The sequence below is a fragment of the Chiloscyllium plagiosum genome, unplaced genomic scaffold (assembly GCF_037043375.1).
Source record: "Chiloscyllium plagiosum isolate Xiang-an unplaced genomic scaffold, Cpla_swu_hap1 HiC_scaffold_35, whole genome shotgun sequence".
Taxonomy (NCBI): Eukaryota; Metazoa; Chordata; class Chondrichthyes; order Orectolobiformes; family Hemiscylliidae; genus Chiloscyllium; species Chiloscyllium plagiosum.
Window position 1 is genome coordinate 18,157,004 of NW_028270173.1, and position 16,619 is coordinate 18,173,622.

Genomic DNA, 16,619 nt, shown 5'->3' on the forward strand with positions numbered 1-16,619 from the left:
ACAGAGGGCGACGCCGTCCAATCCTCGGTAGTATAGTGGTTAGTATCCCCGCCTGTCACGCGGGAGACCGGGGTTCAATTCCCCGCCGGGGAGTCGGTGGCATTTTGAGGGGTCAGCTCCATTTCTCAACCCCGGAGTGCCGTATTCAAGTCCCGTTTGCTCCAAAGGTGTGCATTCACATGTCCGAGCAGTCTGCTCTTGTAAACAATCTGACCAACAAACAAAACCGAAAATTGTCTCAATTCTGCTCTCCCTGGCAAACTTACACTTTCATCTATCCAGGCACCCATTCGAGACTTCCTGCTTTTTGACGACAAATGAAAAATGCCGTCCTGAAGAATGGCGTCCTGAAGAAACGTTGACTGCGTTCTTCCCCCACTCTCACCCCCACTCCAGATGCTGACTTTCTCCAGCAATTTCTGTTTCCCATTCTGATTTTCTTGTTACTTCGTCCCGTCAGTGGGCTTATAACTCCCGCGCAAACGGAGTGCAAATGAAAACCTTTAAGCAACCGGTAGCGACAAATGAATGTGAGGTTTTTTTACACCCTCCCTCACATCAAAAAGGGGTCAGTCCCCCTCAGAGATTGGACCCGATCCTGCGATTAAGGTGATGCAACACCATCCCCTGCTGCTGGCAGACTGTACTACACCCACAGTGGAAAGTCAAAGTCATCTGAGAAGCATTTTTGTCTGCTCTTCTCGATAGAAGGACAAAGCCCAGTGGCTGGGTTAACATGTAGGTCAACACAGAGGCAAGGTTGAGAAAGCAGAACCTTCACTGTGGTCTGCTGCACGTGCAGGAACTGAACCTACACTGTTGGCATCATAGAATCACCACAGTGTGGAAGCAGGCCATTCAGACGGACAAGTCCACACCGACCATTCTGAAGAGAAACCCATGCAGATCCACGTTCAGTCATGATGATATTGAATGGTGGTGCTGTCTTGAAGGGCTGAATGGCACAAATGAGGACTGCAGTTGCTGGAAATCAGAGTCTCGATTAGAGTGGTGCTGGAAAAGCAACGCAAGTCAGACAGCATCGTGATTTTCCTGCTGCTAGGATTCTGCCTGAATTGAAGGGCTGAATGGCCTACCCCTGCACTTATTTTCTATGTTTCGATGTTAAATGCATGGCTCAGAGATTGACGTGAGTTGGAAGTAACCCTGCGATTAACTGTTCATCCTCATGATTTTATAAACATCAAGAAATTGTTGGCAAAGTGTTTCGACGTTGACAGTGGAGCTGATGCAGCATACAGTAAAGTCACCACCGTCCTCGAGGAGCACTGCTCTCTGATGAGGGAGCGATCGATGGGTGGTAGTTGAACCTGAGGGGATGAGCTTGAAAAGGGGAATCTTTCATGCTGAGTCCATTTGGCTGTGGGAATTGAAGCCAGGCTGTTGGATTTGTGTTGTATTACAGGCCAGCGTGTGAACCAGTTTGTAGGAGGCAGGTAATGAGAGCGCGTGGATCAGCAGTGGACGAAGTTGAACACAGATGGTAGGACACAAGGAAATGGCTGTTTTACAGCAGCAGCGGATTACTTTACAGATAGATATTCAAACATGAAAACAACAATAACTAATATCTGAATCATCTCCACAGAGGTAGCAGAATGATCTAAAGAAGAATTCAAATTGACAACAAATCAAAATTTCACATAAGAACATTCTATCTAATACCAATGAAACAGAGGGCGACGCCGTCCAATCCTCGGTAGTATAGTGGTTAGTATCCCCGCCTGTCACGCGGGAGACCGGGGTTCAATTCCCCGCCGGGGAGTCGGTGGCATTTTGAGGGGTCAGCTCCATTTCTCAACCCCGGAGTGCCGTATTCAAGTCCCGTTTGCTCCAAAGGTGTGCAATCACATGTCCGAGCAGTCTGCTCTTGTAAACAATCTGACCAACAAACAAAACCGAAAATTGTCTCAATTCTGCTCTCCCTGGCAAACTTACACTTTCATCTATCCAGGCACCCATTCGAGACTTCCTGCTTTTTGACGACAAATGAAAAATGCCGTCCTGAAGAATGGCGTCCTGAAGAAACGTTGACTGCGTTCTTCCCCCACTCTCACCCCCACTCCAGATGCTGACTTTCTCCAGCAATTTCTGTTTCCCATTCTGATTTTCTTGTTACTTCGTCCCGTCAGTGGGCTTATAACTCCCGCGCAAACGGAGTGCAAATGAAAACCTTTAAGCAACCGGTAGCGACAAATGAATGTGAGGTTTTTTTACACCCTCCCTCACATCAAAAAGGGGTCAGTCCCCCTCAGAGATTGGACCCGATCCTGCGATTAAGGTGATGCAACACCATCCCCTGCTGCTGGCAGACTGTACTACACCCACAGTGGAAAGTCAAAGTCATCTGAGAAGCATTTTTGTCTGCTCTTCTCGATAGAAGGACAAAGCCCAGTGGCTGGGTTAACATGTAGGTCAACACAGAGGCAAGGTTGAGAAAGCAGAACCTTCACTGTGGTCTGCTGCACGTGCAGGAACTGAACCTACACTGTTGGCATCATAGAATCACCACAGTGTGGAAGCAGGCCATTCAGACGGACAAGTCCACACCGACCCTTCTGAAGAGAAACCCATGCAGATCCACGTTCAGTCATGATGATATTGAATGGTGGTGCTGTCTTGAAGGGCTGAATGGCACAAGTGAGGACTGCAGTTGCTGGAAATCAGAGTCTCGATTAGAGTGGTGCTGGAAAAGCAACGCAAGTCAGACAGCATCCTGATTTTCCTGCTCCTCGGATTCTGCCTGAATTGAAGGGCTGAATGGCCTACCCCTGCACTTATTTTCTATGTTTCGATGTTAAATGCATGGCTCAGAGATTGACGTGAGTTGGAAGTAACCCTGCGATTAACTGTTCATCCTCATGATTTTATAAACATCAAGAAATTGTTGGCAAAGTGTTTCGACGTTGACAGTGGAGCTGATGCAGCATACAGTAAAGTCACCACCGTCCTCCAGGAGCACTGCTCTCTGATGAGGGAGCGATCGATGGGTGGTAGTTGAACCTGAGGGGATGAGCTTGAAAAGGGGAATCTTTCATGCTGAGTCCATTTGGCTGTGGGAATTGAAGCCAGGCTGTTGGATTTGTGTTGTATTACAGGCCAGCGTGTGAACCAGTTTGTAGGAGGCAGGTAATGAGAGCGCGTGGATCAGCAGTGGACGAAGTTGAACACAGATGGTAGGACACAACGAAATGGCTGTTTTACAGCAGCAGCGGATTACTTTACAGATAGATATTCAAACATGAAAACAACAATAACTAATATCTGAATCATCTCCACAGAGGTAGCAGAATGATCTAAAGAAGAATTCAAATTGACAACAAATCAAAATTTCACATAAGAACATTCTATCTAATACCAATGAAACAGAGGGCGACGCCGTCCAATCCTCGGTAGTATAGTGGTTAGTATCCCCGCCTGTCACGCGGGAGACCGGGGTTCAATTCCCCGCCGGGGAGTCGGTGGCATTTTGAGGGGTCAGCTCCATTTCTCAACCCCGGAGTGCCGTATTCAAGTCCCGTTTGCTCCAAAGGTGTGCATTCACATGTCCGAGCAGTCTGCTCTTGTAAACAATCTGACCAACAAACAAAACCGAAAATTGTCTCAATTCTGCTCTCCCTGGCAAACTTACACTTTCATCTATCCAGGCACCCATTCGAGACTTCCTGCTTTTTGACGACAAATGAAAAATGCCGTCCTGAAGAATGGCGTCCTGAAGAAACGTTGACTGCGTTCTTCCCCCACTCTCACCCCCACTCCAGATGCTGACTTTCTCCAGCAATTTCTGTTTCCCATTCTGATTTTCTTGTTACTTCGTCCCGTCAGTGGGCTTATAACTCCCGCGCAAACGGAGTGCAAATGAAAACCTTTAAGCAACCGGTAGCGACAAATGAATGTGAGGTTTTTTTACACCCTCCCTCACATCAAAAAGGGGTCAGTCCCCCTCAGAGATTGGACCCGATCCTGCGATTAAGGTGATGCAACACCATCCCCTGCTGCTGGCAGACTGTACTACACCCACAGTGGAAAGTCAAAGTCATCTGAGAAGCATTTTTGTCTGCTCTTCTCGATAGAAGGACAAAGCCCAGTGGCTGGGTTAACATGTAGGTCAACACAGAGGCAAGGTTGAGAAAGCAGAACCTTCACTGTGGTCTGCTGCACGTGCAGGAACTGAACCTACACTGTTGGCATCATAGAATCACCACAGTGTGGAAGCAGGCCATTCAGACGGACAAGTCCACACCGACCCTTCTGAAGAGAAACCCATGCAGATCCACGTTCAGTCATGATGATATTGAATGGTGGTGCTGTCTTGAAGGGCTGAATGGCACAAGTGAGGACTGCAGTTGCTGGAAATCAGAGTCTCGATTAGAGTGGTGCTGGAAAAGCAACGCAAGTCAGACAGCATCCTGATTTTCCTGCTCCTCGGATTCTGCCTGAATTGAAGGGCTGAATGGCCTACCCCTGCACTTATTTTCTATGTTTCGATGTTAAATGCATGGCTCAGAGATTGACGTGAGTTGGAAGTAACCCTGCGATTAACTGTTCATCCTCATGATTTTATAAACATCAAGAAATTGTTGGCAAAGTGTTTCGACGTTGACAGTGGAGCTGATGCAGCATACAGTAAAGTCACCACCGTCCTCGAGGAGCACTGCTCTCTGATGAGGGAGCGATCGATGGGTGGTAGTTGAACCTGAGGGGATGAGCTTGAAAAGGGGAATCTTTCATGCTGAGTCCATTTGGCTGTGGGAATTGAAACCAGGCTGTTGGATTTGTGTTGTATTACAGGCCAGCGTGTGAACCAGTTTGTAGGAGGCAGGTAATGAGAGCGCGTGGATCAGCAGTGGACGAAGTTGAACACAGATGGTAGGACACAACGAAATGGCTGTTTTACAGCAGCAGCGGATTACTTTACAGATAGATATTCAAACATGAAAACAACAATTACTAATATCTGAATCATCTCCACAGAGGTAGCAGAATGATCTAAAGAAGAATTCAAATTGACAACAAATCAAAATTTCACATAAGAACATTCTATCTAATACCAATGAAACAGAGGGCGACGCCGTCCAATCCTCGGTAGTATAGTGGTTAGTATCCCCGCCTGTCACGCGGGAGACCGGGGTTCAATTCCCCGCCGGGGAGTCGGTGGCATTTTGAGGGGTCAGCTCCATTTCTCAACCCCGGAGTGCCGTATTCAAGTCCCGTTTGCTCCAAAGGTGTGCATTCACATGTCCGAGCAGTCTGCTCTTGTAAACAATCTGACCAACAAACAAAACCGAAAATTGTCTCAATTCTGCTCTCCCTGGCAAACTTACACTTTCATCTATCCAGGCACCCATTCGAGACTTCCTGCTTTTTGACGACAAATGAAAAATGCCGTCCTGAAGAATGGCGTCCTGAAGAAACGTTGACTGCGTTCTTCCCCCACTCTCACCCCCACTCCAGATGCTGACTTTCTCCAGCAATTTCTGTTTCCCATTCTGATTTTCTTGTTACTTCGTCCCGTCAGTGGGCTTATAACTCCCGCGCAAACGGAGTGCAAATGAAAACCTTTAAGCAACCGGTAGCGACAAATGAATGTGAGGTTTTTTTACACCCTCCCTCACATCAAAAAGGGGTCAGTCCCCCTCAGAGATTGGACCCGATCCTGCGATTAAGGTGATGCAACACCATCCCCTGCTGCTGGCAGACTGTACTACACCCACAGTGGAAAGTCAAAGTCATCTGAGAAGCATTTTTGTCTGCTCTTCTCGATAGAAGGACAAAGCCCAGTGGCTGGGTTAACATGTAGGTCAACACAGAGGCAAGGTTGAGAAAGCAGAACCTTCACTGTGGTCTGCTGCACGTGCAGGAACTGAACCTACACTGTTGGCATCATAGAATCACCACAGTGTGGAAGCAGGCCATTCAGACGGACAAGTCCACACCGACCCTTCTGAAGAGAAACCCATGCAGATCCACGTTCAGTCATGATGATATTGAATGGTGGTGCTGTCTTGAAGGGCTGAATGGCACAAGTGAGGACTGCAGTTGCTGGAAATCAGAGTCTCGATTAGAGTGGTGCTGGAAAAGCAACGCAAGTCAGACAGCATCCTGATTTTCCTGCTCCTCGGATTCTGCCTGAATTGAAGGGCTGAATGGCCTACCCCTGCACTTATTTTCTATGTTTCGATGTTAAATGCATGGCTCAGAGATTGACGTGAGTTGGAAGTAACCCTGCGATTAACTGTTCATCCTCATGATTTTATAAACATCAAGAAATTGTTGGCAAAGTGTTTCGACGTTGACAGTGGAGCTGATGCAGCATACAGTAAAGTCACCACCGTCCTCGAGGAGCACTGCTCTCTGATGAGGGAGCGATCGATGGGTGGTAGTTGAACCTGAGGGGATGAGCTTGAAAAGGGGAATCTTTCATGCTGAGTCCATTTGGCTGTGGGAATTGAAACCAGGCTGTTGGATTTGTGTTGTATTACAGGCCAGCGTGTGAACCAGTTTGTAGGAGGCAGGTAATGAGAGCGCGTGGATCAGCAGTGGACGAAGTTGAACACAGATGGTAGGACACAACGAAATGGCTGTTTTACAGCAGCAGCGGATTACTTTACAGATAGATATTCAAACATGAAAACAACAATTACTAATATCTGAATCATCTCCACAGAGGTAGCAGAATGATCTAAAGAAGAATTCAAATTGACAACAAATCAAAATTTCACATAAGAACATTCTATCTAATACCAATGAAACAGAGGGCGACGCCGTCCAATCCTCGGTAGTATAGTGGTTAGTATCCCCGCCTGTCACGCGGGAGACCGGGGTTCAATTCCCCGCCGGGGAGTCGGTGGCATTTTGAGGGGTCAGCTCCATTTCTCAACCCCGGAGTGCCGTATTCAAGTCCCGTTTGCTCCAAAGGTGTGCATTCACATGTCCGAGCAGTCTGCTCTTGTAAACAATCTGACCAACAAACAAAACCGAAAATTGTCTCAATTCTGCTCTCCCTGGCAAACTTACACTTTCATCTATCCAGGCACCCATTCGAGACTTCCTGCTTTTTGACGACAAATGAAAAATGCCGTCCTGAAGAATGGCGTCCTGAAGAAACGTTGACTGCGTTCTTCCCCCACTCTCACCCCCACTCCAGATGCTGACTTTCTCCAGCAATTTCTGTTTCCCATTCTGATTTTCTTGTTACTTCGTCCCGTCAGTGGGCTTATAACTCCCGCGCAAACGGAGTGCAAATGAAAACCTTTAAGCAACCGGTAGCGACAAATGAATGTGAGGTTTTTTTACACCCTCCCTCACATCAAAAAGGGGTCAGTCCCCCTCAGAGATTGGACCCGATCCTGCGATTAAGGTGATGCAACACCATCCCCTGCTGCTGGCAGACTGTACTACACCCACAGTGGAAAGTCAAAGTCATCTGAGAAGCATTTTTGTCTGCTCTTCTCGATAGAAGGACAAAGCCCAGTGGCTGGGTTAACATGTAGGTCAACACAGAGGCAAGGTTGAGAAAGCAGAACCTTCACTGTGGTCTGCTGCACGTGCAGGAACTGAACCTACACTGTTGGCATCATAGAATCACCACAGTGTGGAAGCAGGCCATTCAGACGGACAAGTCCACACCGACCCTTCTGAAGAGAAACCCATGCAGATCCACGTTCAGTCATGATGATATTGAATGGTGGTGCTGTCTTGAAGGGCTGAATGGCACAAGTGAGGACTGCAGTTGCTGGAAATCAGAGTCTCGATTAGAGTGGTGCTGGAAAAGCAACGCAAGTCAGACAGCATCCTGATTTTCCTGCTCCTCGGATTCTGCCTGAATTGAAGGGCTGAATGGCCTACCCCTGCACTTATTTTCTATGTTTCGATGTTAAATGCATGGCTCAGAGATTGACGTGAGTTGGAAGTAACCCTGCGATTAACTGTTCATCCTCATGATTTTATAAACATCAAGAAATTGTTGGCAAAGTGTTTCGACGTTGACAGTGGAGCTGATGCAGCATACAGTAAAGTCACCACCGTCCTCGAGGAGCACTGCTCTCTGATGAGGGAGCGATCGATGGGTGGTAGTTGAACCTGAGGGGATGAGCTTGAAAAGGGGAATCTTTCATGCTGAGTCCATTTGGCTGTGGGAATTGAAACCAGGCTGTTGGATTTGTGTTGTATTACAGGCCAGCGTGTGAACCAGTTTGTAGGAGGCAGGTAATGAGAGCGCGTGGATCAGCAGTGGACGAAGTTGAACACAGATGGTAGGACACAACGAAATGGCTGTTTTACAGCAGCAGCGGATTACTTTACAGATAGATATTCAAACATGAAAACAACAATTACTAATATCTGAATCATCTCCACAGAGGTAGCAGAATGATCTAAAGAAGAATTCAAATTGACAACAAATCAAAATTTCACATAAGAACATTCTATCTAATACCAATGAAACAGAGGGCGACGCCGTCCAATCCTCGGTAGTATAGTGGTTAGTATCCCCGCCTGTCACGCGGGAGACCGGGGTTCAATTCCCCGCCGGGGAGTCGGTGGCATTTTGAGGGGTCAGCTCCATTTCTCAACCCCGGAGTGCCGTATTCAAGTCCCGTTTGCTCCAAAGGTGTGCATTCACATGTCCGAGCAGTCTGCTCTTGTAAACAATCTGACCAACAAACAAAACCGAAAATTGTCTCAATTCTGCTCTCCCTGGCAAACTTACACTTTCATCTATCCAGGCACCCATTCGAGACTTCCTGCTTTTTGACGACAAATGAAAAATGCCGTCCTGAAGAATGGCGTCCTGAAGAAACGTTGACTGCGTTCTTCCCCCACTCTCACCCCCACTCCAGATGCTGACTTTCTCCAGCAATTTCTGTTTCCCATTCTGATTTTCTTGTTACTTCGTCCCGTCAGTGGGCTTATAACTCCCGCGCAAACGGAGTGCAAATGAAAACCTTTAAGCAACCGGTAGCGACAAATGAATGTGAGGTTTTTTTACACCCTCCCTCACATCAAAAAGGGGTCAGTCCCCCTCAGAGATTGGACCCGATCCTGCGATTAAGGTGATGCAACACCATCCCCTGCTGCTGGCAGACTGTACTACACCCACAGTGGAAAGTCAAAGTCATCTGAGAAGCATTTTTGTCTGCTCTTCTCGATAGAAGGACAAAGCCCAGTGGCTGGGTTAACATGTAGGTCAACACAGAGGCAAGGTTGAGAAAGCAGAACCTTCACTGTGGTCTGCTGCACGTGCAGGAACTGAACCTACACTGTTGGCATCATAGAATCACCACAGTGTGGAAGCAGGCCATTCAGACGGACAAGTCCACACCGACCCTTCTGAAGAGAAACCCATGCAGATCCACGTTCAGTCATGATGATATTGAATGGTGGTGCTGTCTTGAAGGGCTGAATGGCACAAGTGAGGACTGCAGTTGCTGGAAATCAGAGTCTCGATTAGAGTGGTGCTGGAAAAGCAACGCAAGTCAGACAGCATCCTGATTTTCCTGCTCCTCGGATTCTGCCTGAATTGAAGGGCTGAATGGCCTACCCCTGCACTTATTTTCTATGTTTCGATGTTAAATGCATGGCTCAGAGATTGACGTGAGTTGGAAGTAACCCTGCGATTAACTGTTCATCCTCATGATTTTATAAACATCAAGAAATTGTTGGCAAAGTGTTTCGACGTTGACAGTGGAGCTGATGCAGCATACAGTAAAGTCACCACCGTCCTCGAGGAGCACTGCTCTCTGATGAGGGAGCGATCGATGGGTGGTAGTTGAACCTGAGGGGATGAGCTTGAAAAGGGGAATCTTTCATGCTGAGTCCATTTGGCTGTGGGAATTGAAACCAGGCTGTTGGATTTGTGTTGTATTACAGGCCAGCGTGTGAACCAGTTTGTAGGAGGCAGGTAATGAGAGCGCGTGGATCAGCAGTGGACGAAGTTGAACACAGATGGTAGGACACAACGAAATGGCTGTTTTACAGCAGCAGCGGATTACTTTACAGATAGATATTCAAACATGAAAACAACAATAACTAATATCTGAATCATCTCCACAGAGGTAGCAGAATGATCTAAAGAAGAATTCAAATTGACAACAAATCAAAATTTCACATAAGAACATTCTATCTAATACCAATGAAACAGAGGGCGACGCCGTCCAATCCTCGGTAGTATAGTGGTTAGTATCCCCGCCTGTCACGCGGGAGACCGGGGTTCAATTCCCCGCCGGGGAGTCGGTGGCATTTTGAGGGGTCAGCTCCATTTCTCAACCCCGGAGTGCCGTATTCAAGTCCCGTTTGCTCCAAAGGTGTGCATTCACATGTCCGAGCAGTCTGCTCTTGTAAACAATCTGACCAACAAACAAAACCGAAAATTGTCTCAATTCTGCTCTCCCTGGCAAACTTACACTTTCATCTATCCAGGCACCCATTCGAGACTTCCTGCTTTTTGACGACAAATGAAAAATGCCGTCCTGAAGAATGGCGTCCTGAAGAAACGTTGACTGCGTTCTTCCCCCACTCTCACCCCCACTCCAGATGCTGACTTTCTCCAGCAATTTCTGTTTCCCATTCTGATTTTCTTGTTACTTCGTCCCGTCAGTGGGCTTATAACTCCCGCGCAAACGGAGTGCAAATGAAAACCTTTAAGCAACCGGTAGCGACAAATGAATGTGAGGTTTTTTTACACCCTCCCTCACATCAAAAAGGGGTCAGTCCCCCTCAGAGATTGGACCCGATCCTGCGATTAAGGTGATGCAACACCATCCCCTGCTGCTGGCAGACTGTACTACACCCACAGTGGAAAGTCAAAGTCATCTGAGAAGCATTTTTGTCTGCTCTTCTCGATAGAAGGACAAAGCCCAGTGGCTGGGTTAACATGTAGGTCAACACAGAGGCAAGGTTGAGAAAGCAGAACCTTCACTGTGGTCTGCTGCACGTGCAGGAACTGAACCTACACTGTTGGCATCATAGAATCACCACAGTGTGGAAGCAGGCCATTCAGACGGACAAGTCCACACCGACCCTTCTGAAGAGAAACCCATGCAGATCCACGTTCAGTCATGATGATATTGAATGGTGGTGCTGTCTTGAAGGGCTGAATGGCACAAGTGAGGACTGCAGTTGCTGGAAATCAGAGTCTCGATTAGAGTGGTGCTGGAAAAGCAACGCAAGTCAGACAGCATCCTGATTTTCCTGCTCCTCGGATTCTGCCTGAATTGAAGGGCTGAATGGCCTACCCCTGCACTTATTTTCTATGTTTCGATGTTAAATGCATGGCTCAGAGATTGACGTGAGTTGGAAGTAACCCTGCGATTAACTGTTCATCCTCATGATTTTATAAACATCAAGAAATTGTTGGCAAAGTGTTTCGACGTTGACAGTGGAGCTGATGCAGCATACAGTAAAGTCACCACCGTCCTCCAGGAGCACTGCTCTCTGATGAGGGAGCGATCGATGGGTGGTAGTTGAACCTGAGGGGATGAGCTTGAAAAGGGGAATCTTTCATGCTGAGTCCATTTGGCTGTGGGAATTGAAGCCAGGCTGTTGGATTTGTGTTGTATTACAGGCCAGCGTGTGAACCAGTTTGTAGGAGGCAGGTAATGAGAGCGCGTGGATCAGCAGTGGACGAAGTTGAACACAGATGGTAGGACACAACGAAATGGCTGTTTTACAGCAGCAGCGGATTACTTTACAGATAGATATTCAAACATGAAAACAACAATAACTAATATCTGAATCATCTCCACAGAGGTAGCAGAATGATCTAAAGAAGAATTCAAATTGACAACAAATCAAAATTTCACATAAGAACATTCTATCTAATACCAATGAAACAGAGGGCGACGCCGTCCAATCCTCGGTAGTATAGTGGTTAGTATCCTCGCCTGTCACGCGGGAGACCGGGGTTCAATTCCCCGCCGGGGAGTCGGTGGCATTTTGAGGGGTCAGATCCATTTCTCAACCCCGGAGTGCCGTATTCAAGTCCCGTTTGCTCCAAAGGTGTGCATTCACATGTCCGAGCAGTCTGCTCTTGTAAACAATCTGACCAACAAACAAAACCGAAAATTGTCTCAATTCTGCTCTCCCTGGCAAACTTACACTTTCATCTATCCAGGCACCCATTCGAGACTTCCTGCTTTTTGACGACAAATGAAAAATGCCGTCCTGAAGAATGGCGTCCTGAAGAAACGTTGACTGCGTTCTTCCCCCACTCTCACCCCCACTCCAGATGCTGACTTTCTCCAGCAATTTCTGTTTCCCATTCTGATTTTCTTGTTACTTCGTCCCGTCAGTGGGCTTATAACTCCCGCGCAAACGGAGTGCAAATGAAAACCTTTAAGCAACCGGTAGCGACAAATGAATGTGAGGTTTTTTTACACCCTCCCTCACATCAAAAAGGGGTCAGTCCCCCTCAGAGATTGGACCCGATCCTGCGATTAAGGTGATGCAACACCATCCCCTGCTGCTGGCAGACTGTACTACACCCACAGTGGAAAGTCAAAGTCATCTGAGAAGCATTTTTGTCTGCTCTTCTCGATAGAAGGACAAAGCCCAGTGGCTGGGTTAACATGTAGGTCAACACAGAGGCAAGGTTGAGAAAGCAGAACCTTCACTGTGGTCTGCTGCACGTGCAGGAACTGAACCTACACTGTTGGCATCATAGAATCACCACAGTGTGGAAGCAGGCCATTCAGACGGACAAGTCCACACCGACCCTTCTGAAGAGAAACCCATGCAGATCCACGTTCAGTCATGATGATATTGAATGGTGGTGCTGTCTTGAAGGGCTGAATGGCACAAGTGAGGACTGCAGTTGCTGGAAATCAGAGTCTCGATTAGAGTGGTGCTGGAAAAGCAACGCAAGTCAGACAGCATCCTGATTTTCCTGCTCCTCGGATTCTGCCTGAATTGAAGGGCTGAATGGCCTACCCCTGCACTTATTTTCTATGTTTCGATGTTAAATGCATGGCTCAGAGATTGACGTGAGTTGGAAGTAACCCTGCGATTAACTGTTCATCCTCATGATTTTATAAACATCAAGAAATTGTTGGCAAAGTGTTTCGACGTTGACAGTGGAGCTGATGCAGCGTACAGTAAAGTCACCACCGTCCTCGAGGAGCACTGCTCTCTGATGAGGGAGCGATCGATGGGTGGTAGTTGAACCTGAGGGGATGAGCTTGAAAAGGGGAATCTTTCATGCTGAGTCCATTTGGCTGTGGGAATTGAAGCCAGGCTGTTGGATTTGTGTTGTATTACAGGCCAGCGTGTGAACCAGTTTGTAGGAGGCAGGTAATGAGAGCGCGTGGATCAGCAGTGGACGAAGTTGAACACAGATGGTAGGACACAACGAAATGGCTGTTTTACAGCAGCAGCGGATTACTTTACAGATAGATATTCAAACATGAAAACAACAATAACTAATATCTGAATCATCTCCACGGAGGTAGCAGAATGATCTAAAGAAGAATTCAAATTGACAACAAATCAAAATTTCACATAAGAACATTCTATCTAATACCAATGAAACAGAGGGCGACGCCGTCCAATCCTCGGTCGTATACTGGTTAGTATCCCCGCCTGTCACGCGGGAGACCGGGGTTCAATTCCCCGCCGGGGAGTCGGTGGCATTTTGAGGGGTCAGCTCCATTTCTCAACCCCGGAGTGCCGTATTCAAGTCCCGTTTGCTCCAAAGGTGTGCATTCACATGTCCGAGCAGTCTGCTCTTGTAAACAATCTGACCAACAAACAAAACCGAAAATTGTCTCAATTCTGCTCTCCCTGGCAAACTTACACTTTCATCTATCCAGGCACCCATTCGAGACTTCCTGCTTTTTGACGACAAATGAAAAATGCCGTCCTGAAGAATGGCGTCCTGAAGAAACGTTGACTGCGTTCTTCCCCCACTCTCACCCCCACTCCAGATGCTGACTTTCTCCAGCAATTTCTGTTTCCCATTCTGATTTTCTTGTTACTTCGTCCCGTCAGTGGGCTTATAACTCCCGCGCAAACGGAGTGCAAATGAAAACCTTTAAGCAACCGGTAGCGACAAATGAATGTGAGGTTTTTTTACACCCTCCCTCACATCAAAAAGGGGTCAGTCCCCCTCAGAGATTGGACCCGATCCTGCGATTAAGGTGATGCAACACCATCCCCTGCTGCTGGCAGACTGTACTACACCCACAGTGGAAAGTCAAAGTCATCTGAGAAGCATTTTTGTCTGCTCTTCTCGATAGAAGGACAAAGCCCAGTGGCTGGGTTAACATGTAGGTCAACACAGAGGCAAGGTTGAGAAAGCAGAACCTTCACTGTGGTCTGCTGCACGTGCAGGAACTGAACCTACACTGTTGGCATCATAGAATCACCACAGTGTGGAAGCAGGCCATTCAGACGGACAAGTCCACACCGACCCTTCTGAAGAGAAACCCATGCAGATCCACGTTCAGTCATGATGATATTGAATGGTGGTGCTGTCTTGAAGGGCTGAATGGCACAAGTGAGGACTGCAGTTGCTGGAAATCAGAGTCTCGATTAGAGTGGTGCTGGAAAAGCAACGCAAGTCAGACAGCATCCTGATTTTCCTGCTCCTCGGATTCTGCCTGAATTGAAGGGCTGAATGGCCTACCCCTGCACTTATTTTCTATGTTTCGATGTTAAATGCATGGCTCAGAGATTGACGTGAGTTGGAAGTAACCCTGCGATTAACTGTTCATCCTCATGATTTTATAAACATCAAGAAATTGTTGGCAAAGTGTTTCGACGTTGACAGTGGAGCTGATGCAGCGTACAGTAAAGTCACCACCGTCCTCGAGGAGCACTGCTCTCTGATGAGGGAGCGATCGATGGGTGGTAGTTGAACCTGAGGGGATGAGCTTGAAAAGGGGAATCTTTCATGCTGAGTCCATTTGGCTGTGGGAATTGAAGCCAGGCTGTTGGATTTGTGTTGTATTACAGGCCAGCGTGTGAACCAGTTTGTAGGAGGCAGGTAATGAGAGCGCGTGGATCAGCAGTGGACGAAGTTGAACACAGATGGTAGGACACAACGAAATGGCTGTTTTACAGCAGCAGCGGATTACTTTACAGATAGATATTCAAACATGAAAACAACAATAACTAATATCTGAATCATCTCCACGGAGGTAGCAGAATGATCTAAAGAAGAATTCAAATTGACAACAAATCAAAATTTCACATAAGAACATTCTATCTAATACCAATTAAACAGAGGGCGACGCCGTCCAATCCTCGGTCGTATACTGGTTAGTATCCCCGCCTGTCACGCGGGAGTCCGGGGTGCAATTCCCCGCCGGGGAGTCGGTGGCATTTTGAGGGGTCAGCTCCATTTCTCAACCCCGGAGTGCCGTATTCAAGTCCCGTTTGCTCCAAAGGTGTGCATTCACATGTCCGAGCAGTCTGCTCTTGTAAACAATCTGACCAACAAACAAAACCGAAAATTGTCTCAATTCTGCTCTCCCTGGCAAACTTACACTTTCATCTATCCAGGCACCCATTCGAGACTTCCTGCTTTTTGACGACAAATGAAAAATGCCGTCCTGAAGAATGGCGTCCTGAAGAAACGTTGACTGCGTTCTTCCCCCACTCTCACCCCCACTCCAGATGCTGACTTTCTCCAGCAATTTCTGTTTCCCATTCTGATTTTCTTGTTACTTCGTCCCGTCAGTGGGCTTATAACTCCCGCGCAAACGGAGTGCAAATGAAAACCTTTAAGCAACCGGTAGCGACAAATGAATGTGAGGTTTTTTTACACCCTCCCTCACATCAAAAAGGGGTCAGTCCCCCTCAGAGATTGGACCCGATCCTGCGATTAAGGTGATGCAACACCATCCCCTGCTGCTGGCAGACTGTACTACACCCACAGTGGAAAGTCAAAGTCATCTGAGAAGCATTTTTGTCTGCTCTTCTCGATAGAAGGACAAAGCCCAGTGGCTGGGTTAACATGTAGGTCAACACAGAGGCAAGGTTGAGAAAGCAGAACCTTCACTGTGGTCTGCTGCACGTGCAGGAACTGAACCTACACTGTTGGCATCATAGAATCACCACAGTGTGGAAGCAGGCCATTCAGACGGACAAGTCCACACCGACCCTTCTGAAGAGAAACCCATGCAGATCCACGTTCAGTCATGATGATATTGAATGGTGGTGCTGTCTTGAAGGGCTGAATGGCACAAGTGAGGACTGCAGTTGCTGGAAATCAGAGTCTCGATTAGAGTGGTGCTGGAAAAGCAACGCAAGTCAGACAGCATCCTGCTTTTCCTGCTCCTCGGATTCTGCCTGAATTGAAGGGCTGAATGGCCTACCCCTGCACTTATTTTCTATGTTTCGATGTTAAATGCATGGCTCAGAGATTGACGTGAGTTGGAAGTAACCCTGCGATTAACTGTTCATCCTCATGATTTTATAAACATCAAGAAATTGTTGGCAAAGTGTTTCGACGTTGACAGTGGAGCTGATGCAGCATACAGTAAAGTCACCACCGTCCTCCAGGAGCACTGCTCTCTGATGAGGGAGCGATCGATGGGTGGTAGTTGAACCTGAGGGGATGAGCTTGAAAAGGGGAATCTTTCATGCTGAGTCCATTTGGC

The 16,619-nt window shown here is 47.5% G+C and overlaps 8 non-coding genes across 8 annotated transcripts; all 8 read left to right on the forward strand.

Moving 5' to 3' along the window:
• Positions 1–21: 21 nt before the first annotated feature.
• On the forward strand, positions 22–93 carry trnad-guc (transfer RNA aspartic acid (anticodon GUC)). Its single transcript has one exon. It is a non-coding gene; the product is annotated as a tRNA-Asp (tRNA).
• A 1,621-nt stretch (positions 94–1,714) lies between these two features.
• On the forward strand, positions 1,715–1,786 carry trnad-guc (transfer RNA aspartic acid (anticodon GUC)). The gene has a single exon. It is a non-coding gene; the product is annotated as a tRNA-Asp (tRNA).
• Positions 1,787–3,407: 1,621 nt separating this feature from the next.
• Positions 3,408–3,479, forward strand: trnad-guc (transfer RNA aspartic acid (anticodon GUC)). Its single transcript has one exon. It is a non-coding gene; the product is annotated as a tRNA-Asp (tRNA).
• A 1,621-nt stretch (positions 3,480–5,100) lies between these two features.
• Positions 5,101–5,172, forward strand: trnad-guc (transfer RNA aspartic acid (anticodon GUC)). Its single transcript has one exon. It is a non-coding gene; the product is annotated as a tRNA-Asp (tRNA).
• A 1,621-nt stretch (positions 5,173–6,793) lies between these two features.
• On the forward strand, positions 6,794–6,865 carry trnad-guc (transfer RNA aspartic acid (anticodon GUC)). Its single transcript has one exon. It is a non-coding gene; the product is annotated as a tRNA-Asp (tRNA).
• Positions 6,866–8,486: 1,621 nt separating this feature from the next.
• On the forward strand, positions 8,487–8,558 carry trnad-guc (transfer RNA aspartic acid (anticodon GUC)). Its single transcript has one exon. It is a non-coding gene; the product is annotated as a tRNA-Asp (tRNA).
• A 1,621-nt stretch (positions 8,559–10,179) lies between these two features.
• Positions 10,180–10,251, forward strand: trnad-guc (transfer RNA aspartic acid (anticodon GUC)). The gene has a single exon. It is a non-coding gene; the product is annotated as a tRNA-Asp (tRNA).
• A 1,621-nt stretch (positions 10,252–11,872) lies between these two features.
• trnad-guc (transfer RNA aspartic acid (anticodon GUC)) lies at positions 11,873–11,944 on the forward strand. Its single transcript has one exon. It is a non-coding gene; the product is annotated as a tRNA-Asp (tRNA).
• Positions 11,945–16,619: the final 4,675 nt, after the last annotated feature.